The 20634-nt window shown below is 47.1% G+C and overlaps 1 pseudogene; it reads right to left on the bottom strand.

Moving 5' to 3' along the window:
• Positions 1–11916: 11916 nt before the first annotated feature.
• LOC100590890 lies at positions 11917–12200 on the bottom strand (annotated as a pseudogene).
• Positions 12201–20634: the final 8434 nt, after the last annotated feature.

Here is a 20634-nt window from a genome sequence, read left to right as displayed (position 1 = left end):
GATCACCCTCTCCTCATTCTTCCCCTTCCCGAATAGCAGACTCTTTCTGGCTCCTTCACTGGCTCCTTCTCCTCTTCTTTTCCTTATTCATTAGTGTCCTTTGCCCTGCACACTCCAAGCCACTCCCAGGCACTCTCTTTCCTTCCATAAGACATCAACGACCACCTGAAGGCCGACAAACCCAAGTCCACAGCTCTAGCCTTTTCCCTGATGCTGCTTCATGCACGTATTGCAGGGGGTTCCTGCTTGTTGCCTAAGCTCGTCAAACACGCTTGTCTAAGATAAAAGTACCAACTTAGCGCCCAGCATCTCCTGCCACAGTTAATGGTGCCACCGTTCACCTGGTCATCCAGGAAGTCACCCCTAGACTCCTTTGTCTCCCCGAGTCCTGCTCATTCTCCAAGTGCCCTGAGTCCTCCTGGCGTAGTCAGGTGGGCTAGGTCGTGCTGCCGTAGCGAATATCCCTGCAGTCTCAGTGGCTGAACACAGTGTCTAGATGGCCGGGCTGGTCTTCCGGCAACTCACCTCTAGGTCACCACTCTGGGATCTCGTCTTGTTCGAGCTGTAGCTCTGCCGTCTGGAACCAGTACTTCTGAACTTGCTGCAGAAGGTAAGAGCAGATGAGAGGGTCCTGCAAGATGTTAAGGGCTAAGACTGAAATGGGTTACATCGTTTCTGCCCCATTCTATTAGTCAGAACTCAGTCCTGTGGCCCCTCAGCTCACTGCAAAGGAGGCTGGGAAATGCACTCCGGGAGACGGTCTCCTCCCACCGTGCTCAGGGAGGGGAAGGGATGCAGTGCCCCTACAGTACTGCTGTTAGGGCCCTGATCATCTCCTACTGGACTAATGAGTCTCCTTGCTTACAGCCTCTGTCCTTCCAATCTAGCTTCCTCCCAGCAGCAGGAGCAGCCAATCATTCTATGCTGCGGATCTGACCACACCACCTCCTGCTAAACCCTTGCTCTTGGGATAAAGTCGCAGCTGGACCCTCTCAACCTCTCCAGTCACATTTCTTACCACCCTCCCCAAAACCGCCTTCTCCCCAGCTGCAACAAACTCCCCACATTTCCCCAAACGGGCAGTATTTCACAAGGCTCCCCTTGTCCCCTCTTTGCCAACAGGGGTTGTCCCTTCCAGAACGGGCTCGGATCCGTGTGCTGGAGTCAGCTCCCCAGGCCCCCCTAGGGTTCATCTGTGCCCACCCACCGCAGGCCAAGTCTCGGGCTCCCTGTGTGGGGTTTCCAAAGCTCTTCATGTGCCCTCATTAGGATACTCTTGGCATTGTTAGTTATTGCTTTTCAGAGGGTCTGACTTTACCCACAAGCCAGAAGGGTAAAGGCTTACTGTGCAGCCTCCACTGTGCCAAGAGCACCACATGCTTCACTCTCTGGAGCCTTAACATCGCCCTGTGAGAGGCACTGCTGGGGCTTCCATTTAACATCATGGGGAACCAAGGCACAGAGATGTCAAGGAACTTGCCCAAGCTCACACAGCCAAGTAGTGGAGGCAGGTTGGCTCCAAGTCCACATGTGTGACTACTGTGCTACATGGCCTGTGACCCACAGCCCTCAGCCACATGGCACCTTCATCTCCGTCTCCGCGACCCAGAATGCTGGTCCAGAGTGCCTGGTAACTCACAGGCAGTTGAACACACATGAGCAAGTTCCATTTTAAAGCTTTCTTTTACTCTCTCCTCTGCCTACTTCTATCCATGCTTCCCTTAGAAATCCCCCCTATGGGCCGGGTGCAGTGGCTCACGCCTGTAATCCCAGCACTTTGGGAGGCTAAGGTGGGTGGATCACCTGAGGTCAGGAGTTTGAGACCAGCCTGGCCAACATGGTGAAACCCCGTCTCTACTAAAAATACAAAAAGATTAACCGGGCGTGGTGGTGGGTAATCACCTTAGCCTGTAATCCCAGCTACCTGGGAGGCTGAGGCAAGAGAATTGCTTGAACCAAGGAGGCAGAGGTTGCAGTGAGCTGAAATTGCACCACTGCACTCTAGCCTGGGTGACAAGAGCAAAACTTTGTCTCAAAAAACAAACGAAAAATCCTCCCTATGGTTTCCTTCTCAGTTCATTTCAGGAAGCAAGAAAATAAATCCACGAGACTCTCATTAGATTTTTTCAAACAAAGTAACTTGATCTTATCCCTGGAAGAGAGCACCATGCTTTGGAGACAGTTACTCCAGAGATCTCATCCCTGCCTCAACTATTCTGGATGGCTTCTTTGGGAGGTGGTTGCAGAGACAGCTTACTGATCACACAGGAAAATGATTGCCATGACCTTCTATCACTATCTGCACAATACAAACAACATCAAAGGGACTCTCCCATACTTGTGTCTACTCATGAAAAGGGCTTTGCCAGCATCTCTTTCAGTAAGTGTGCAGAAATGATGTCCTTCAAAATCCCTGTTCCCCAAGTGGCTGCCGTGACATGGGGACACCGAGGGGGACAGTGTTGCTGCTCAGGGCTGCCCTGACAAAGGGCCGCAGACTGGGGGCTCCAACAACAGAAGTCTGGCTTCTCAGAGCCCGGAGGCAGGAGGTCTGAGATCTAGTTTTGGCGGGTGTGCTGCTTCTGAGGCCTCTGAGTGTGGCTTGGAGGTGGCTGCCTTTCCCCCTGTGTCTCCCCGTGGTGTTCTCTCTGTGCGTGTCTGCATCCTAATTCCTTTATTTTTATTGTTTTGGAGAAAGGATCTCACTGTGTTGCCCAGGTTGGCATGCAGTAGCACAATCACAACTCACTGCAGCCTTGACCTCCCAGGGTCAAGTGATTCTCCTGCCTTGACCTCCTGAGTAGCTGGGACTGCAGGTGCATGCCGCCATACCTGGCTAATTTGTATATTCTTTTCCCTTTAGAGATGGGGTCTAAGAAAGTTGTACAGGTTGGTCTTCAACTCCTAGGCTCAAGCAATCTGCCTGCTTTGGCTTCTCAAAGTGCTGGGATTACAGGTGTGAGCCACTGTGCCTGGCCTTAATTTCCTCTTTTTAAAAGGACACCAGTCAAATTGGATTGGAACCCACCCTAATGACCCTATTTTAACTTACTGTCCTCTTTAACAAAGTTTCTCCAAATGCAGTGACTTTCTGAAACACTGGGGGTAAAGACTTCAACATACGAATTTTGGGGGTCTCAATTCAGCTCCAAACAGGCCCTAATGGAAGCTCTGGCAACTCCCTGCTCTGTGCCCAGTGCCTCCACGATCCTGGATACGTCCTCGCTCACTGGGTTTCAGTTTTCTTATCACCAGCGTGGTCGGGGGGTGGTCAGACAAGCTTACCTAGGGCCTTTACAGCTTGAAAACTCCACAGTAACCTATAAAAGCATCACTCCAGGAAGATATATTGCTTTTGTGACCCAGGAAACACCACAAGGGCTTTCAGCGTTCAAGGCCATGCATCCACAGTGTGCTCTGATGTTTCTCAATATTTGACGACAAACTTTATGATCCCCGTTGGCAGATGAGACATTTCTCCTTGGTTTGAAAGTAACAGCAGCGTGGTCTCAGTGGGAAACGTCCTCGGAGAAATGTTTGATCTTTTCTCGTGTGTTCGGTTCCAAGGTGGAAGCCCCCAGCCACTCATTGAGGGAAGGGAGGTGTCTGATGCTTTTTAATCAAACAAAGGCATTTTCTTTTCAGGGTGTCTCTCTATACAAACACCTTTGATAAAAGATCTTGATTTGATCTTTGGTTAAAGATCAAAGCCCAAATAAATCCACCAGGGAATGAAAAAGAGCAAGGACAGCATGACCCTCTTCTTGTGGGCACAAAGGCAGGCTGGCTAGCACCTTGCACTTCTTGGCCAGCCAGGAGCCCATCTGTGACTTCCAGGATCCCAAGAGTCACACAAGGCTGTTGGAGCTTCAAAAACAAGCCTGAAGCAGAGGCCCTTAGCCCATCCTCAATCGGGCAGCAGTGCGGTAGGGTTGGTATTCTCCCTGGAGCTCTGCCTTCTGCTTTGCCACATAGTAGCCATATTGGACCTGGCTGGTTTCCTTCCGCCGGCATGGATGGAGAGGAGAGGCAGGGCCCCCAATGGGACCAAGGGTCCCTTTCATAGTCTCGCCTTGAATGAGTTGCTTTAGTCTTCTCCTTCCTCCTTGAAGCTGGTCTTCAAATCCAGCTCTACCTATTTGCGCAGTGACATGGTTTGTCTGTGTCTCCACCAAAATCTCATCTTTAATTGTAGCACCTGTAATTCTCATGTGTCCTAGAAGGGACCTGGTGGGAGGCAATTGGATCATGGGGGCGGGTTTTTTCTGTGATGTTCTTGTGCTAGTGAATAAGTCTCAGGTGATCTGATGGTTTTAAAAAAGGGCAGTTCCCTGGCACACGGTCTCTTGCCTGCCACCATGTAAGATGTGCCTTTGCTCCTCCTTCACCTCCGTTGTGATTGTGAGGTCTCCCCAGCCATGTGGAACTGTGAGTCCATTAAACCTCTTTTTCTTTATAAATTACCCAGTCTTGGGTATGTCTTCACAGCAGTATGAAAATGGACTAATTCATGCAGACAGCTGAACTTTCCAGATTCTAAGTGTCCTTTATCCATGAAATTGCAATACTGGTACCTAGGAGGCAGCTGGGAGGGATAAATGAGGTCTATGTGCACAGAGCTAGGTGCATAATACATGACAGCTAGTATTACACTCTTTTTGAGAATCCATTGATTTGGGTCAGATTGGATGTGTCTGGGCATTGGAGGGAATTTCCTGTTGGGAATACTACATGTAGCTATTCTTGAGCTTAGCACAGTCATCTTTGTAATCAATGTGTTTGTAGGATTTTACAGATTTCACAGCACTGTTGCATGCCTTATCTACTCTGACCCCCTCCATTGTACTGTGAGATCCATCTTGTTACTTCTGTTTAACATGAGGAATATCCCGAAGAGATGGGGGCTTATGCGGATCACCTGTCCAAGGCCCTTCAGTTATAAGAAAACAAAGACCCGAGGACAAACACAAACTGATGGTCTGTACTTCTGTATCCCAGAAACTAGGCTTGTTTTACAGTCTTCATGTCTCATGACTTTCTTGCAAAAAACCCTGCGTCCAGCTCTGTGCGTGCCCATGCTGAGTGCTGGAGGATTTCCACATCCAACACAGAAGCTGAGTGGGCTTCAGTTTATCTGAACATGCTAGTTTATAATCCATATTGGAGGTGCTGTGCAAGTATTTCGAGCTAGAGTGATTACTTGGCTTTATTGAGGTGTGTCCTCCTTACCTCATTAGTAAAATCATTCGTGCACAATCTGCTGAAGGAGAAACATGCATTAAAAACTGAGATGGATTGTGGCCCCATGAGGCCAAATTATTCGAGGCTCGGTTTGGCCTATTTTCAATGTCTACAAAGGACAAAGACCTGCTCCTGTCATGGGAAATAGATTGATTGAGAATATCCATAGTTGGAATTCTACAAGGCATAGAACTTTGGTTTATGTGGAGTTAATCAAGAGAAAGCCCAAAGAAGTCAACTGTTGGTTTCCGCCTGGAATTTTCTTAATCCTAGTTAAAGCACCGAAGATCTTTATGGCTTCAGGCTGGGCCTTGAAGGGGGAGGAGAGGCATCTCCTTTTTCAGCCGACTTGCCTCTCCAGCTGCATACCACACTTGTCCTATCAGCATGGCATTCTGCATGTGGTTTTTGTCACGAGGAGAGGCAGTCAGGAATTTGCACTTTGATCTTCCCCCCAGAGGTGGAAATCTTCCCAGGACAAAGGGCAGGGAAACAAATTCCAAATGCATGTGACCTTGGAACACCTGTTTAAGGCTCTTGCTTAAATGGTGAGGATTGGAGGTGAATGTGGCAAAATCATTAAAATTAATATAGGACATCAACCTCATCAACAGGTGAGAAGGGGGTGCCCACCGATCCTGAAATGTTGGCACTGCCCAAAGAGCTGATGATACCCAGCGCAAGGCTGGGGGCCAAGAATGTCCCCTCAAATCGTTCTCAAGGGGTCTATAACCTGCAAGTGGTAAGGGCGGAGAAGGCGGCGAGTAGAGTAGAGAGTAGAGTAGAGTAGAGTAGAGTGGAGTAGAGTACAGTAGAGAGGACACCAGCCTTGGAAGCAGATGCATCCAGTTTTAAATCTTGTTCTGAGACTGACTGACTGATTGTTAGGGATTGAATTGTGCCCCCGCCCTCAGCTTTCTATGTTGACACCCTTACTCCAAATGTGATGATATTTGGAGACGGGTTTCTGGGAGGTAATTGGAGTCAAATGAAATCATAGGGGAGAGATACTAATCCAGTGGGATTGGTGGCCTTATAAAAAGAGGGAGAGAGAGATTTTGCTGTTTCTCTCTGCCACGTGAGGACACAGTAAGAAAGTGGCATCTGCAAGCAAGGAAGAGGGCCCTCAGCAGACACTGAATTTGCTGGCACTGGAACTGAGAGGAAATGAATTTGTGATGTTCAAGGCACCCAGGCTGTGATACTTCGTGATGGCAGCCCAGGTTGACTAGGACAGTGGCTTAAATTATTCAACCTCAAATGCTTCTCAACAACCTCATGATGTAAAATGAAGATTATAACACGGACCTCAAAGTGATGATAAAATTCAGTGAAACAATATCTGCAAGAGGATCGGCTCCTTGTAGACACACCAGCATTCTGTTTTCATCTGTGAGCTTCAACCACCAAAGCCACATTGTATTCGTTGTAGTTCCCCCAGTGCCTCGCCCAGACGAAGTTCTCAGTGAGTGGTGGTTGGATGAAGAAATAATAAATGATGGATGGGTAAGTGTGCACAGCCTCTGCTCTGAGTGCCACTCTAACTTGACCCACCGCCCTGGCCATACTGCTCACTCAGGGGGTTTTTCCTGCAACTTCCAACCTGAATCATTTGATCACTCCACCGCTATCCACTCTCAGACCAGGACAGAGGGCCAGTGTTGATGGAAGATGCCTTTGGAGTGATGTGATTAATTTCAGTCAATCATGATACTGTTTTTTGGGTTTTTTTGTTTAAATTACTTTTGAAATAGGGCCCTAGGATAGAAGAGCTTCCATCCTGGCTGCCCTGGAGCTCCTGGCAGCAATTCCCGCTCCTGTGCCCCGAGTACTCAGGGCCCCACCGCCAGCCATCAAGGAATCGAGGTGGAGGCTGGGTCCTTCTGGCTTTAATATCTGGGTGTTTCACCCACATTGGGCTGTCACCCCCCTCCCATATCTCTCTGCTACAACTCTCAGCTCAATCCTGAGGCCGCAAGCCCCTAGACCCTCAGCCATGAGGTATCATCGTCTGCCTGCCGTTTATGAACTCCTCAGCCAGTACTTAGAAGTGCTGAATACTTTAAATGGTAAATCATCTTGATTGCTATGAAAAATGGGTTTGGTCAAGATGTGGGGCCTTCTCTGTAGCCTGCTATGTCCTCAGTTTCCCTCCAGAATTACACGACTTCATAGTTTCAACAAGCATTTCACAGTGGAATGAGTGGTTTGTGGCCGGCAGAGTCAGAGGAGTTTAATTTATGATGGCATTTTTTTTTCTTTACAGGAAATAAAGGAAAAGAATATCTTGTTAAATCAACAAAGCTGCTGTATCACTGTTCATTTGGCCAGGCAATTCCTCATGGACCAGTAATAAGCTTCAGCTCGGCCAAACCCATTTTTTATAGCAATCAAGATGATTTACCATTTAAAGTATTCAGCACTTCTAGGACCTGGTTGAGGAGTTCGCGAACAGCAGGCAGAGCTGGGCAGAAGAGATCAGGATAGAAGGAACCTCAGCAATCATGGGTTCCAGCCTTTTCCTTTCACAGGTGAGGACACTGAGGCCCCCTGGGAGAAGGAACTTGCTGGAAGTCCCCGTGAGGGTGTCTGAGGTGAGGCTCATCCCCGTGCTCTGTTCATCCTTGCCGCCTGAGTCCCTTCTCAAAGCCCTTTGCGGATGATTCCTATGCAAGGTGCAATTGCTGCTGGGGCTTGAGCAGGTCCTTCCTCGGGAAACACGAGGAAGGGCTAAACAGGGAGAGAGAGGATCCCATGCTTGGCATCTGCAAGGTGGGAGGAGAAACGTGGAGAAAGCAATTGCCATGTGCCTTTGTCGCCGTGAGGCTCAAAAACCTGGACTCACCCAGCTAGGAATTTCTCTCTTAAAATAAAATAGATTTGCTTTGTGCTTTACGGGGATTCCCTTAAAGCATCTCTCATCATAATCCTGGGGAGGAAGTGGTATTCAGTATTTTGTTTGTGGGCAACAGAGAATTTAACTTTCTGGGCCTAAGTGACACAGGCTCGGAGATGAAGATGAAGGTTGGAATTTGGTGTCTCTTAATCTCTACGCCCTGGTTTCATCTGTTCTCAGTGTCCCTGAAGCAATGGCTTAGACAGGGTTGATGTATTCATGAATCTGAGGGACTTTCATGTGAACTTGAGGCAGGCTTGGTCTGCATGCTGCTTTGTAGCATAAAGCTTGGACCTGTGTGCAAAGTGACAGTGCAACGAATTTCAGCCCACCCCAAGAGAGAACACAGGCCCTTAGAGCTGCCTGTGGGGCGCTGAGCTGGTGTCACGCCCGGGTGGTCCGGGGTATGCAGGACCCTCTAGCAAGGGCACTTCTTGGACAGGGCTCCTGACTTTGTCTCTCCCACCTCTGATCTTCCCCCTGTCATCTTGGTGTTGAGATGACTGGAGCAAGGGCTTCGCTCCTGGGACTCATTCTGGGTTAAACTGAAGGGAAAGTGAGTTAGAACCCAGTGCCTTAGGGAGAAGGAGATGTCGTTTACCTGCACAGACTCTTGTTTCCCCTCATCTGAAGAAGCCTCAGTCCTCCACGTGTTATCACCTTCTCTGGGGCCCAGGCCCAGTGGAGGCTTTTATGGGGAGGTTTCAGAGCACAGTTTCAGCCGACAGCAAACGTCCCCTTTAGTAGTTTCAGGGTATCAGAAAGCTGATTTTCTGTCCACAGCACAGTTTCAGGCCTCCTGAGAACTCTGGACCTTTTCTTCCACACAGTGATCTTTGGTGCAAAGAAGGGCAGAGAGGAAATGGTGGGTGGACGAAGAACCCTGCCTGCTTTAGTGACTGGCGGGACGTATAGGCGACTGTAGCTGCCACACTTTGTGCCTACGAATTACTCAAGCCAGGACTTTAGGTTTATGATAAATAATAATAATAATTCAGGTTTGACCATTCCTATTTGGGTGTAAATAGAAATCTCTGATAAGGTATGGTTTGATTTGAATTCTTCAAGCAATGTGATTTTCTCCCTAAATCAACACACTATCTGAAATCCCCCTATGAACATTGCCTTTTGTTATGAAATGCGAGGAGAAAGCACTCAGCTTGTTCTCTAAGTTCATCTTAATGTTTTTCTTGTGACTGTCTGTAGGAAATTCAAAATTCTAGGAGATAGAGTCCCTATAAATCACTGTTTGGGTTTAAAATGACCTGTAAAGGATGACTCATCACAATGTATTCTTAAGTATAGTCAGCATCACTAAACGATGGGGATCCGTTCTCAGAAATGCATCATTAGGCGATGATTGTGAGGTCATCCCAGAGCACTCACACACACCTATGGCAGAGCCCGCTACACACCTGGGCTATGTGGTGTAGCCTATTGCTCCTTGGCTTCAAACCCGAAGAGCATGTCACTGTGCTGAATACTGTAGGCAATTGTAACACGATGGTATGAATAAGTGTTTATATAAATATAGAAGAGGTACAGTAAAAATAGGGCATAAAAGATGAAAACATGGTACACCCATCTAGGACGCTTACCATGAATGGAGCTTGCAGGACTGGAAGTTGCTTTGGGTGTGTGAGTGATTGAGTGGTGAGTGAGTGTGAAGGCTTAGATATTAGTGTACATTCCTGTAGACTTTGTAAACACTGTACACTTCGGCTATGTTAAATTTATAAAAAAATTTTCTTGCTTCAATAATAAATTAACTTTAGCTTACTGTAACATTTTTACTTAATAAACTTTTTATTTTTTCAACTTTTTGACTTTTTTGTAATAACAGCTTAAAAGACAGACACAGTGTACAGCTCTACGAAAATATTTTCTTTTTTATATCCTTATTGTATAAGTTTTTTTCTATTTAAAAATTTGACTTTTTTGTTAAAAGCTAAAAGACACACACATTATCCTAGGCCCACACAGGGTCAGGGTCATCAATATCACCGTCTTCCACCTCCACATCTTGTCCCACTGGAAGGTCTTCAGGGGCAGAAACACACATGGAGCTGTCATCTGGTACGATAGCAATGCCTTCCTCTGAAATATCTCCTGATGGACCTGCCTGGGGCTGTTTTATAGTTAACTTTTGCTTTTTAATAAGTAGAAGGAGGCCGGGCGCGGTGGCTCAGGCCTGTAATCCCAGCACTTTGGGAGGCTGAGGCGGGTGGATCACCTGAGGTCAGGAGTTTGAGACCAACTTGGCCAACATGGTGAAACCCTATCTCTAGTAAAAATACAAAAATTAACTGGGCGTGGTGGCAGGTGCCTGAAATCCCAGCTGCTTGGGAGACTGAGGCAGGAGAATCGCTTGAACCTGGGAGGCGGAGGTTGCAGTGAGCTGAGATTGCACCACGGCCCTCCAGTCTGGGTTGACAGAGTGAGACTCCGTCTCAAAAAAAAAAGTGGTGGAAGTATACTCTAAAATAACGATAAAACATATATTAAGTACATACATTAGTATAACATACTATACTATCTATGATAATACTCATTTATTATCATTATCAAGTAGTATGTACTATTCATAATTCTATGTGCTAGATTTTTATGAAACTGGTAGGGCAGTAGGTTTACATTAAACACGTGAGTAATGTGTTGGGTTAATGGCATGATGACAGCTACAACATCACCAGCAGATAGGAACTTTTCAGCTTCATTATAATCTCATTGGACGGACGTGGTACATGTGGTCTTACGTTGACTGAAATACTGTTATGTGGTGCATTATTGTATATATTTGCCATAATTTAAAAATTGGGATATTATTCACGTGATAAAATTCACCCCTTTAAAAAGCACAACACAGTGGTTTTTAGTATATTCACAGAGGTGTGCAGTCATCACCACTATCTAATTTGAGGACATTTTTGTTGCATTAAAAAGAAACCCGGCACCCATTAGCATTCACTTCCCATTCTCTCTTCCTCCAGCGTCTGGCAACCACTAATCATCTACTTGTCTTTACGGATTTGCCGTATTTCCTACAAATGAAATAATATAATGCACGCCTTTCGTGTCTGGCTTCTTGCACTGAGCATAATGTTTCCATGATTTGTTTCTGTTGTAGCATGTGTTAATTATTCTTTCTTTTTATTGGCAAATAATATTCCATTGTATAGATATGGATATATCATGTTTTATTAATTAACTCATCAGTTAGTGGACTTTTTGGTTGCTTCCCTTTTTAATTTTTATTTATTTTTAGACAGAGTCTCACTCTGTTCCCCAGGCTGGAGTGCATGGGTGCCATCTTGGCTCACTGCAACCTCTGCCTCCCAGGTTCAAGTGATTCTCTTACCTCAGCCTCCCAAGCATCTGGGATTACAGGTGCCCACCACCATGTCCTGCTAATTTTTGTATTTTTAGTAGAGGTGGGGGTTCACCATGTTGGCCAGGCTGGTCTCGAACTCCTGACCTCAGGTGATCCATTGCCTTGGCCTCCCAAAATGCTAGGATTACAGGTGTGAGCCACCACGCCCAGCCCTCCTTCCCTTTTTGACTGTTATAAATCATGCTGTCATAAACATTCTTGTACCAAATTTTGGGAGGACATATATTTTCTTTTTTTTTTTTAATACAAACAATCCCACAGCATTTATTGCCATCTTGTAATAACATAAGGGTAATCAAAAGAATATGAATAAATGTTCATATTGGACAAAGGACATCTAAAAACAAACTGTGTCCTTCTCAACAATTTCTCACTTCATTGATCATTTCTAGTTGGAGACACTTTGTAGCAGAGGAATATTATCTCCTTTCAGCATGAGCCGACCCAGTTGTTTTCTTGACTTTTAGAATGAATCTCTTCTGCATCATCTAATACAAGGTTCATATACTCATCAAAACCAATGATACAGCCTTCTATCCGCGTATTCACTTGCTCATAGAGCCACACCTGAATCCGTGATCTGTTTTGTAAGTATCTGAAGATGAGGTTGATGGGCTGCACCATAACCTTCTGCACTTTCTGGCCCTGGCCATGGTACACGATGGTGGAATTTCACAAGAGGAGGACATATGTTTTCAGTTCTCTTGGGTACATGCCTAGCAGTGGAATTGCTGGGTCAAATGGTCACATTATGTTTAACTTTTTGAGGAACTGCTAAACTGGTTTGGTGAGTGGCTGCATCATTTTCCATTCTCCCTAGAAATGCAGGAGGGATTTAGTTTCTCCACATCTTCCTTAACTAAACTTGTCAGACAATAACAAGATAGACCGTATCTTTCTTTCTTTAAGTGGTCCTAATGGGTGTGAAGGGGTATTTCCTTGTGGTTTTTGCTTTATATTCCTTTAATAACTAATGATGGTGGGCATTTATTCATGCACTTATTGACTGTACAGCTTTGGAGCCATGTCTATTCAAATCCTTTGCCCATTTTTGAATTGGATTTGTTGTCCTTTTATTGTTGAATTTTAAGAGTTCTTTATAAATTCAGGATATTAGACCCTTATCAGAAATGATTTGAAAAAATTTTCTTCCATTCTGTGGGTTGTCTTTTCTCTTTATGGTGTCCTTTGTTAAACAAAAGTTTTAAATTTTGATGAAGTCCAGTTTATCTAATATTTTTTCTTTAGTTGTCACATGTCTGTTGTTTCCTAATCCAAGGTTACAAAGATTTACAGCTATGTTTTCTTTAAAAAATTTTACAGTTTTAGCTCTTAACCCTTGGATATTTTTATTCTTAAATTATCAGGCTCAGCTCTGGGAACACTTTTTCCATTTTGAAATAACTTTTATTGTATAAAAGAAAACTATTAAGGAATTAAAATTAAAAATATATACCTTTTACAAAACAAACTAATCTTTAAAATCAATTTTGTAATTTACTTCATTCATTTAATATATCAGAAATATTTTCTGATGTCATTATTCTCCTACAACATAAGTTTGATTGGTAGCACAATATTCCATTGTTTGGATATCTATTATTTTTAAAATCCCTTATTATTGGATATTTATGCTATTCCCATTTAGAAAATAGTAGCAGTACAGCAATGAGTGCATGATAATTTTCTCAGAATAAATTGTCAAAAATGTTTTTAAAAGAATAAACCCCATTTCCAGCATCCCAGTAAAGCAAGCGTACAAGGGTTCCCTGAGAATTTTCTGGAAGAAAGTGAAGGACAGTTAGATACAAAGGTAAATAAATGACTTTCATTTGCGGGGAGTGCCTCTTGACCTTTTCCAATATTCAGATATTTAAGTTATTTTCTTTGTTGCTATAGTTAGCATAATTACAATTTTAAATACTGCATAATATTGATTTGATGCAAGATAATTTACTTATGATGCCCAGATGTTAAATAATTAAGTTGCATTTGACTTTATTTATTTATTTCTTTTTTACTTTAAGTTCTGGGATACAAGTGCAGAATGTGTAGGTTTGTTCCATAGGTAAACATGTGCCATGGCGGTTTGCTGCGCCTACCAACCCATCGTCTAGGTTTTAAGCCCCGCATGCGTTAGCTATTTATCCTGATGCTCTCTCTCCCCCTACTCCCCACGCCCCCTGGTGTGTGTTCTTCCCCTCCCTGTGTCCATGTGTTCTCATTGTCCAACTTCCACTTATGAGTGAGAACATGCAGTGTTTGGTTTTCTGTTCCTGTGTTAGTTTGCTAAGGATGATGGCTTCCAGCTTCACCCATGTCCCTGCAAAGGACATCACCTCGTTCCTTTTTATGGCTGTAGCATTTGACTTTTAATTTATAGGGAATACCACAGTGAACGTGTTTTGTGCATACAATTTTGATCTTTTGAATTGCTTCCTTAGGGCAGGTTCCCAGCAGAGGGATTTGGGGTGAAACGGCTAGAATATTTAGAGAATATATATACTGTTTTGTTGCTTCTGGAAGGGACTGTAGCAATTTGCACTTCCTTCACAGTGCATGAGGGTCCCGCATCCTGGCAACTTGCCTCCAGCCCTACGCACACTTTGAAGTGTTTCGGCGATTTCAGGTGAATGGTGGTTGAGTGAAGGGAGGGAAAAGTTACTTCCTATTTTACTTCTATTTTGTAATTTTTAAGTTTACATTGAAGGATGGTTCTTTGTCTTTCTGCGGATTTCATGTTTTTCCTGTCCTTTTCCCCAGAGAGTGAAGTTTCAAAATTGATCTTCAAGAAAACAGACTATCTATCTGAGGCTCTATTAGAAGGACTGGTGCTCAGTGACTTCTGAATTGGGAAATCTTTAATATGCACGTGGAGATATGGCATAGTTTCCAGGCTTAAAAAGATGGGGCTTTTCCACCCAGAGCTGGACGTCTCCCCGTTTTATTTTCTGTGACCATAAGTTGTAACCAGCCCATAACTGCTGCCCTCCCGTCCCTGCAGTGGCTGTGGGTGGCTGCCCGTCACCATGGCCATGGCTCTGTGGATTTTCCCAGAGTGGACACTGGGCCCAGGCCCACAGTTCTCACGTAATGACTTTGGCTGCCTGGGTTCGAGGCTCAGCAGCACTGTCTGGAGGAAGGTTTCTGAGCCCAGTGTGGGATGGGTCCAGCCTGCCTCAGAGGGGGTGCCCTCGGCTCTGGGAGACCCACTCTCCCAGACCTTTATCAAGAATCCACTGCGTCAGAGCACTTTGGGGGCCTTGAATGTTGTGTCATTTCCAGTGAAGCCGACCTTAGGCAGGTGTGGCCCTGGAGGGTGTTTGCACTCTATTCCTCAGAAGAGTGGGACTCCAGCCCTCTCATCACCACCATGAGACCCTCGAGAGGAAATGTGTTTGGTGGGAGGGTCCGAGTTTGGAGGGCTTGGAGAACTGTGGGGGTAAAACCGAGCACAGCTGGAGGGGGGTACTCCTGTCAGAAAGCAAGGGGCTTTGGGGCAAGTTATTCAAAGCCAGGGGCAGCTCCCCACTTGCTGGGAACGCATAGCATTCGCTCGGGCTGCTGATGCTGGGCCTGGCTGTGGAAGGCGCCCCGTCCTGGGCCTCTGTTCAGAGGGTGTGCAGGAGGCCCTGTGGAGATTGCTGGGCCTAGGGGCTGCAGTGCCAGAGTCACGCCCAGATGGGATTCCTGCAGCTCTGACTGGGGCTTCCCACCTGGGGCACCAGGAGCAAGCCCCGCCCCTTTGGGTGGCATCTCCCTGGGAAGGGACAGGCTTGGTGGGCCTGCCCCAGACCCTTCCCTCTCTGACCGCCCAGCTTTCTCACCGGGGTTCAGACCCTGGGCTCCTCCCACCTGTACCCCTGCCTTTGACTTCTGGACTTTGTGTCTGTTTGCGCCCAGGCCCTCTCCTTGCCCCAGTGGACTTGGGTCTGGCTTCTCCCACGTGGTGGCCTCTGGGAGCACCTGTGGCCCATTTTTGGCACTCTGAACCCAACCCTCCCCACCAAGCTGCCCTAGTGTCCCCGAGGGGGCAGCAGACATACGTTTTTCTGGTTAATCCTCCAGAGGCGACATGGGCAGGATATTTCCCTACAAACTAGCTGACATGTATGCAGGTGAGGCCTCCTCAAATCCTCCTCTAGCCCGTGATGGAGCGGCGGCTGGAAGACTGAGGTGGGATCCTCGGAAGGCTTCCAGGAAGTGGTAGAAACATTTCCAGAAGGGTTTAATTGTTCTTCGAGGTCACATCTTCCTCGTCTTGGAGATGGCGCCACAGCCCTGGCTGTCTCCCAAACTAGAGAGCAGAGAGTCCTGCTTCCAGTCACCCTCACTTAAGCCTGACATCCTCCTGCAGCCCAGCCCTTGTTATGTCTCCCCAGTGACCTTGCCAGCCTCTGCTCTGCTCCCGCTCCCACCACCTGGGCTCAGGCCTTCGCTGGGTATTGTATATTTGTTGTATATTTTATATTCATCATGGATTTTTATTATATATTGTAGAGCCATTGCATGTTGTATTCTCATCGTATGTTGTATACACACCGTGTGTTGTATATTCATTGCACTTTGTCTATTATATGTTGTATGCTAATCATCTGTTGTATACTCATCTATTGCATATTCATCATATTGCATATTCCTTGTATATTGTATATTGCAGACTCATGTATATTTACATGTTGCATCCATCATAATTGAAGACTCATTGTATATGTTTATATGTTGCATATTCATCATGTTGCATACTCATGTGTTACATATTCATCATATGTTGCATATTCATGCGGTGCATATTCATCATATGTTGCATACTCAAGTGTTGCATATTCATATGTTGCATGCTCATTGTATATTGCATACTCACCATATATTGCATACTCACTGTATATTGTATAATCATCATATATTGCATATTCATCTTATGTTACATACTCATAGTATATTTCATACTCACTGTATATTGCATATTCTTTTTTTTTTTTTTGAGACAGTCTCGCTCTGTCACCCAGGCAAGAGTCCAGTGGCACGATCTCAGCTCACTGCAACTTCTGACTCCCAGGTTCAAGCGATTCTCATGCTTCAGCCTCCCAAGAAGCTGGGACTACCGGTGCGTGCCACCACCCCCAGCTAATTTTTTTATTTTTAGTAGTGACGGGGTTTCACCGTGTTGGCCAGGCTGGTCTCAAATTCCTGGCCTCAAGTGATCCACCAGCCTCGGCCTCCTAAAGTGCTGGGATTACAGATGTGAGCCACCGTGCCCGGCCAATATTGTACACTCATCATATGTTGCATAATCCTCCTATAGTGACTCACATTGATGCAACAGAACTCCTACATCACGTCCTCCTATCAGGTCTCACTGCCTCCAAGTCCGCTCCCATGTCTCATCCCAGTGCTGACTGTCCCATCTCCTGCTCTGTTTAATGGCCTCCTTTAGCCCAACGGCCCTCTGCTGGGCCTTGTCCCCCAGCTTCCTCTCCTGCCTCTGTTGCTCTTCCCTGGTTCGTGTGGCCCTTGGTGATGCCTGGTGGCCTCACTCTCCTGGCTTTACTAGTGCCTCTCTCTCTCTGCTGGGACCTGCCATTCCCACATTTTGGATCAACCCCCAGGTACTTTTTGGAAACTAGCAATTAAGTAGTGTGTCATGGGTTGCAGAGCCCCTCTGTGGACTTGACTGCTGTCCAGGGAGCGTTTGTTATAATAGCATCTGAGTGTGTGAGTGGACTGGGGCCAAGAGAGGCTGGGTGAACAGCCCACGGTCACATAGCTCCTGAGAGGTCAGCTGGGCTCTGACCTGGCTTCTCCGTGTCCTGCGCCAGGGCATTTCCGTGCCCCTGTGCCACCCCCATGGGATCCACTGACAGTTCTGCATTCATGGTCCTTGATTGTGGAACTGGATTTGCCCTCTGCCCCTCACTAATCAGCTAATTGCTGTCAGCCTTGGTTGGCCTGTGGTCCCTGGGGCTTACCTGGTTTTCTGTGGAGCCCTAACCCAACTGATCTTACTTCAGCTCTGTCTTTGATCAGGCGGTGGTGGGTGGGAGGCAGATCCCTTCTGGTCCTTGTGAACCTGCCCCTATGTTCGAGAGGGCACAGGCTCAGGGGAGGGGTCTCCCTGGTCCCCATCCTGCTGTGCACTGGCCAAGACTTGGAATCCACACCCTAGTCCTGCTCTCTGCAGGCTTCCTCATCATATCACAGGCACAATGGTAGCAGGCTCCACATACACACACACGCACACACACACACACACACACTCATACACACGGCACACACACGCAAAGAGCCACGCAGGGCCAACATGCTCACACAGACACACTGTAAGTGTGCATGAGTGCACACACACCACACATGCAAACACACACCACACACACAACACATATATATACACATCACACATATACACACACACCACACCACACATCACATACACCTACCACACATCCCACACCCCACACACACCCACACACACACCCCCCACACACCACCACACACCCCCACACCCCCACACACACCACACACATACACACACACACATATCATATACACCTAACCACACACACATCACAAACACACAACACACACACCCCATATACACCCACACCACACATACCCCACGCATATACACACACCAGACCACACATGTACCACATCACACACATATATCACCTACACCTACCACATATCATACACCACACATATACACACACACCGCACATAAACACACCACACAAACACCACACGTATACACATATACCACATATAGCTGCCACACACACCACACACAGAAACAGATACTACACCACACCACACACATACACCACACCACACATACACCCGCCCCATACACACCCCACACACATAGACACCACACATATACACACACACCACACCACACACACACACACCACACACACACAATATGCACCACACTCATTCATACCCTCCCCACACCGCATGTGTACACCACACACACACACACACACACACACACACCCCCATACCACACATTCCTTCACACACACACCACACCCCCCCTAAGTTCACACACACTTACAAACGGTCTGCATGTTCACACACACTCACACTCCTCTGGTCACACATTGGCCCAGGAAACAGGAACCCCTGGCGGGTTCCCAGGCAGCCTCTGCCCCACCAGGCTCCAGGGTTCCATTCTGAGGGCCCATCGTTAGCCTGGGCAGCCAGGTCTCAAGATACGCAGGTCACTTCCTAGCAGACTAGTGACTGTGTGGCCAGAGCATCCTTGTCGTCTGAGTGGGCAAGGAAAAGAAGGAAAGAAGCAAAAAGGATGTTGGCCACCTGGGAAACGCCCACATTGGTGGGTGCCAGAGTCCACTGGGCAGAACAGGTATGGCCATAGCTTGGCGTCTGATCTCCGGGCAAGCACCTGTTCTGTGCCTCCTCTGATAAAACCAAGCATTTGATTCCTTTTCTCCCGAATACTGCAGCTCTGGCCACAGGTCCACGTGTAGGCGGATGAAGGGGCTGTTGAAAGCGAGAAAGGGGAGAAGGCCGATGCCTTTGCGACAGGGGTGGATGTGGGAGGCCGCTGGCTGCGCGTGAACCTGCCTCGCTCAGATGTCAGCAGAGAGGAATGCGCAGGTGTGTGCGCAGGTGTGTGTCTGTGAGCCTGTAGGGAGTCTAGTGTGTACATGTGGCATGCATGTGTGTCTGGCCCTGTACCAGCATTATTTTGAAAGGAAGAAAAGTGTGGAGGGATGAATGAGAGAGTTCCTGGAGAATGCTCTGGAATGCATGAGCGTTTGGGCTGCGGTGTGGCTGCTTTCTTACTTTGGTGGCTCGTTCCTCACGCTCTGGCCTGGTCCATGGCGCCCTGGCACTGGCGGCGGGATACAGAACTCGGTTAGGGAGCCTGTCCTCTGCTCTCTGCCCTTCCTTCCCGGCTCAGAGGACCTGGGCTGCTGCTTCTGCTCGGGGACCGTGGGGTGGAGGCAGGGCAAGCTGAAGATGGGCTAGCAGAGGACATGAGTGACAGCTGGTCAACCCACAGGCTGGACGAGCATTTGGAAGTGGGGCCGGGAGCTGGCTTCTGGGCCGGAGCCCTGCAGCAGGAGTTTCTCAGAAGTCAGGAGCCTGGAGGTGGGCAGGAACTCTGTCCTAGCCTGAGGGGGAGCAGGAAGAGGGGGGAGCAGGAAGAGGGGGAAGCGGATTTGGTGCAGCATCCTCACTGCCCAATGCTGTCTACACTATAGCAGAGGACCTGATTGGCAGGGTGGGGACCCTCGGGGGAGCTGCTTACGGGGAATTCAGCCCCCCGCACCCCACAGCGGGCACAGAGGATGCTGCAGAGGTGAGCGCCGGGCCCTCCATCCCTGGGACATTTTCCTGCTGTTGATTATGATTTGTTGAAAAGAATATTTTGGAACAACTTGTCTGGGAAGGAATTAAGTGAACCTTTTGCCCTCTCGAGTCGGCTTGCTGGCTGAAAGGCCCGCTTGTAGCAAATTGGGATAAGGAGAGAAGGGGAACCCCAGAGGGAACATATTCAGATGTGAACAGGTAGATTTTCCCCCAAGAGGCAGCACACTCACAGACTGAGAGCGAGTGTGGAATGGAGTGGGTGTGTGTGCAGAAGCGCCTTCTGGAAGGGGAAGTGCTGCCCCGTGGCAGGGCAACTCACTGCAGTGTCTGGGTCTGGCTGCAGCATCCAGCGTGCATGGCCGGCGCCCCCTCCCTTGGACCTGGCTGCCGGATCCCAGCCCATGACTCACGCTCTGGGTGCTTTTCACTCATTTTCATGTTGTTACCCTCGTGTCCTTTCTCAGAAAGAAAAAACAAACGACTTGTTATTTACTTTATTTAAAAACTATTTTTGTGAAAACTACATCTGCAAATGGGCAAGAATAATTCAGATAAAGAGAAACATGAACTTTTCTTAGGGGATGGACTTGAGAATGATTTTGGACTTGGATTCTTATTTTAATCTCATGGCTTTTTTTTCAATAAAATAACATTATAAAAATAAAAATGATTTGTTTCGTAATAGATAGATCATTTTCATTAGGTAGAGCGAGACAGAAAGGAAGAAGCCTCTGTTACAGCTTCTATGCATTGGACTTAATGC

The sequence above is a fragment of the Nomascus leucogenys genome, chromosome 19 (assembly GCF_006542625.1).
Source record: "Nomascus leucogenys isolate Asia chromosome 19, Asia_NLE_v1, whole genome shotgun sequence".
Classification (NCBI taxonomy): domain Eukaryota; kingdom Metazoa; phylum Chordata; class Mammalia; order Primates; family Hylobatidae; genus Nomascus; species Nomascus leucogenys.
Note: the sequence above shows the minus strand (reverse complement) of the source record. Positions and strands in the feature narration are given on the sequence as shown.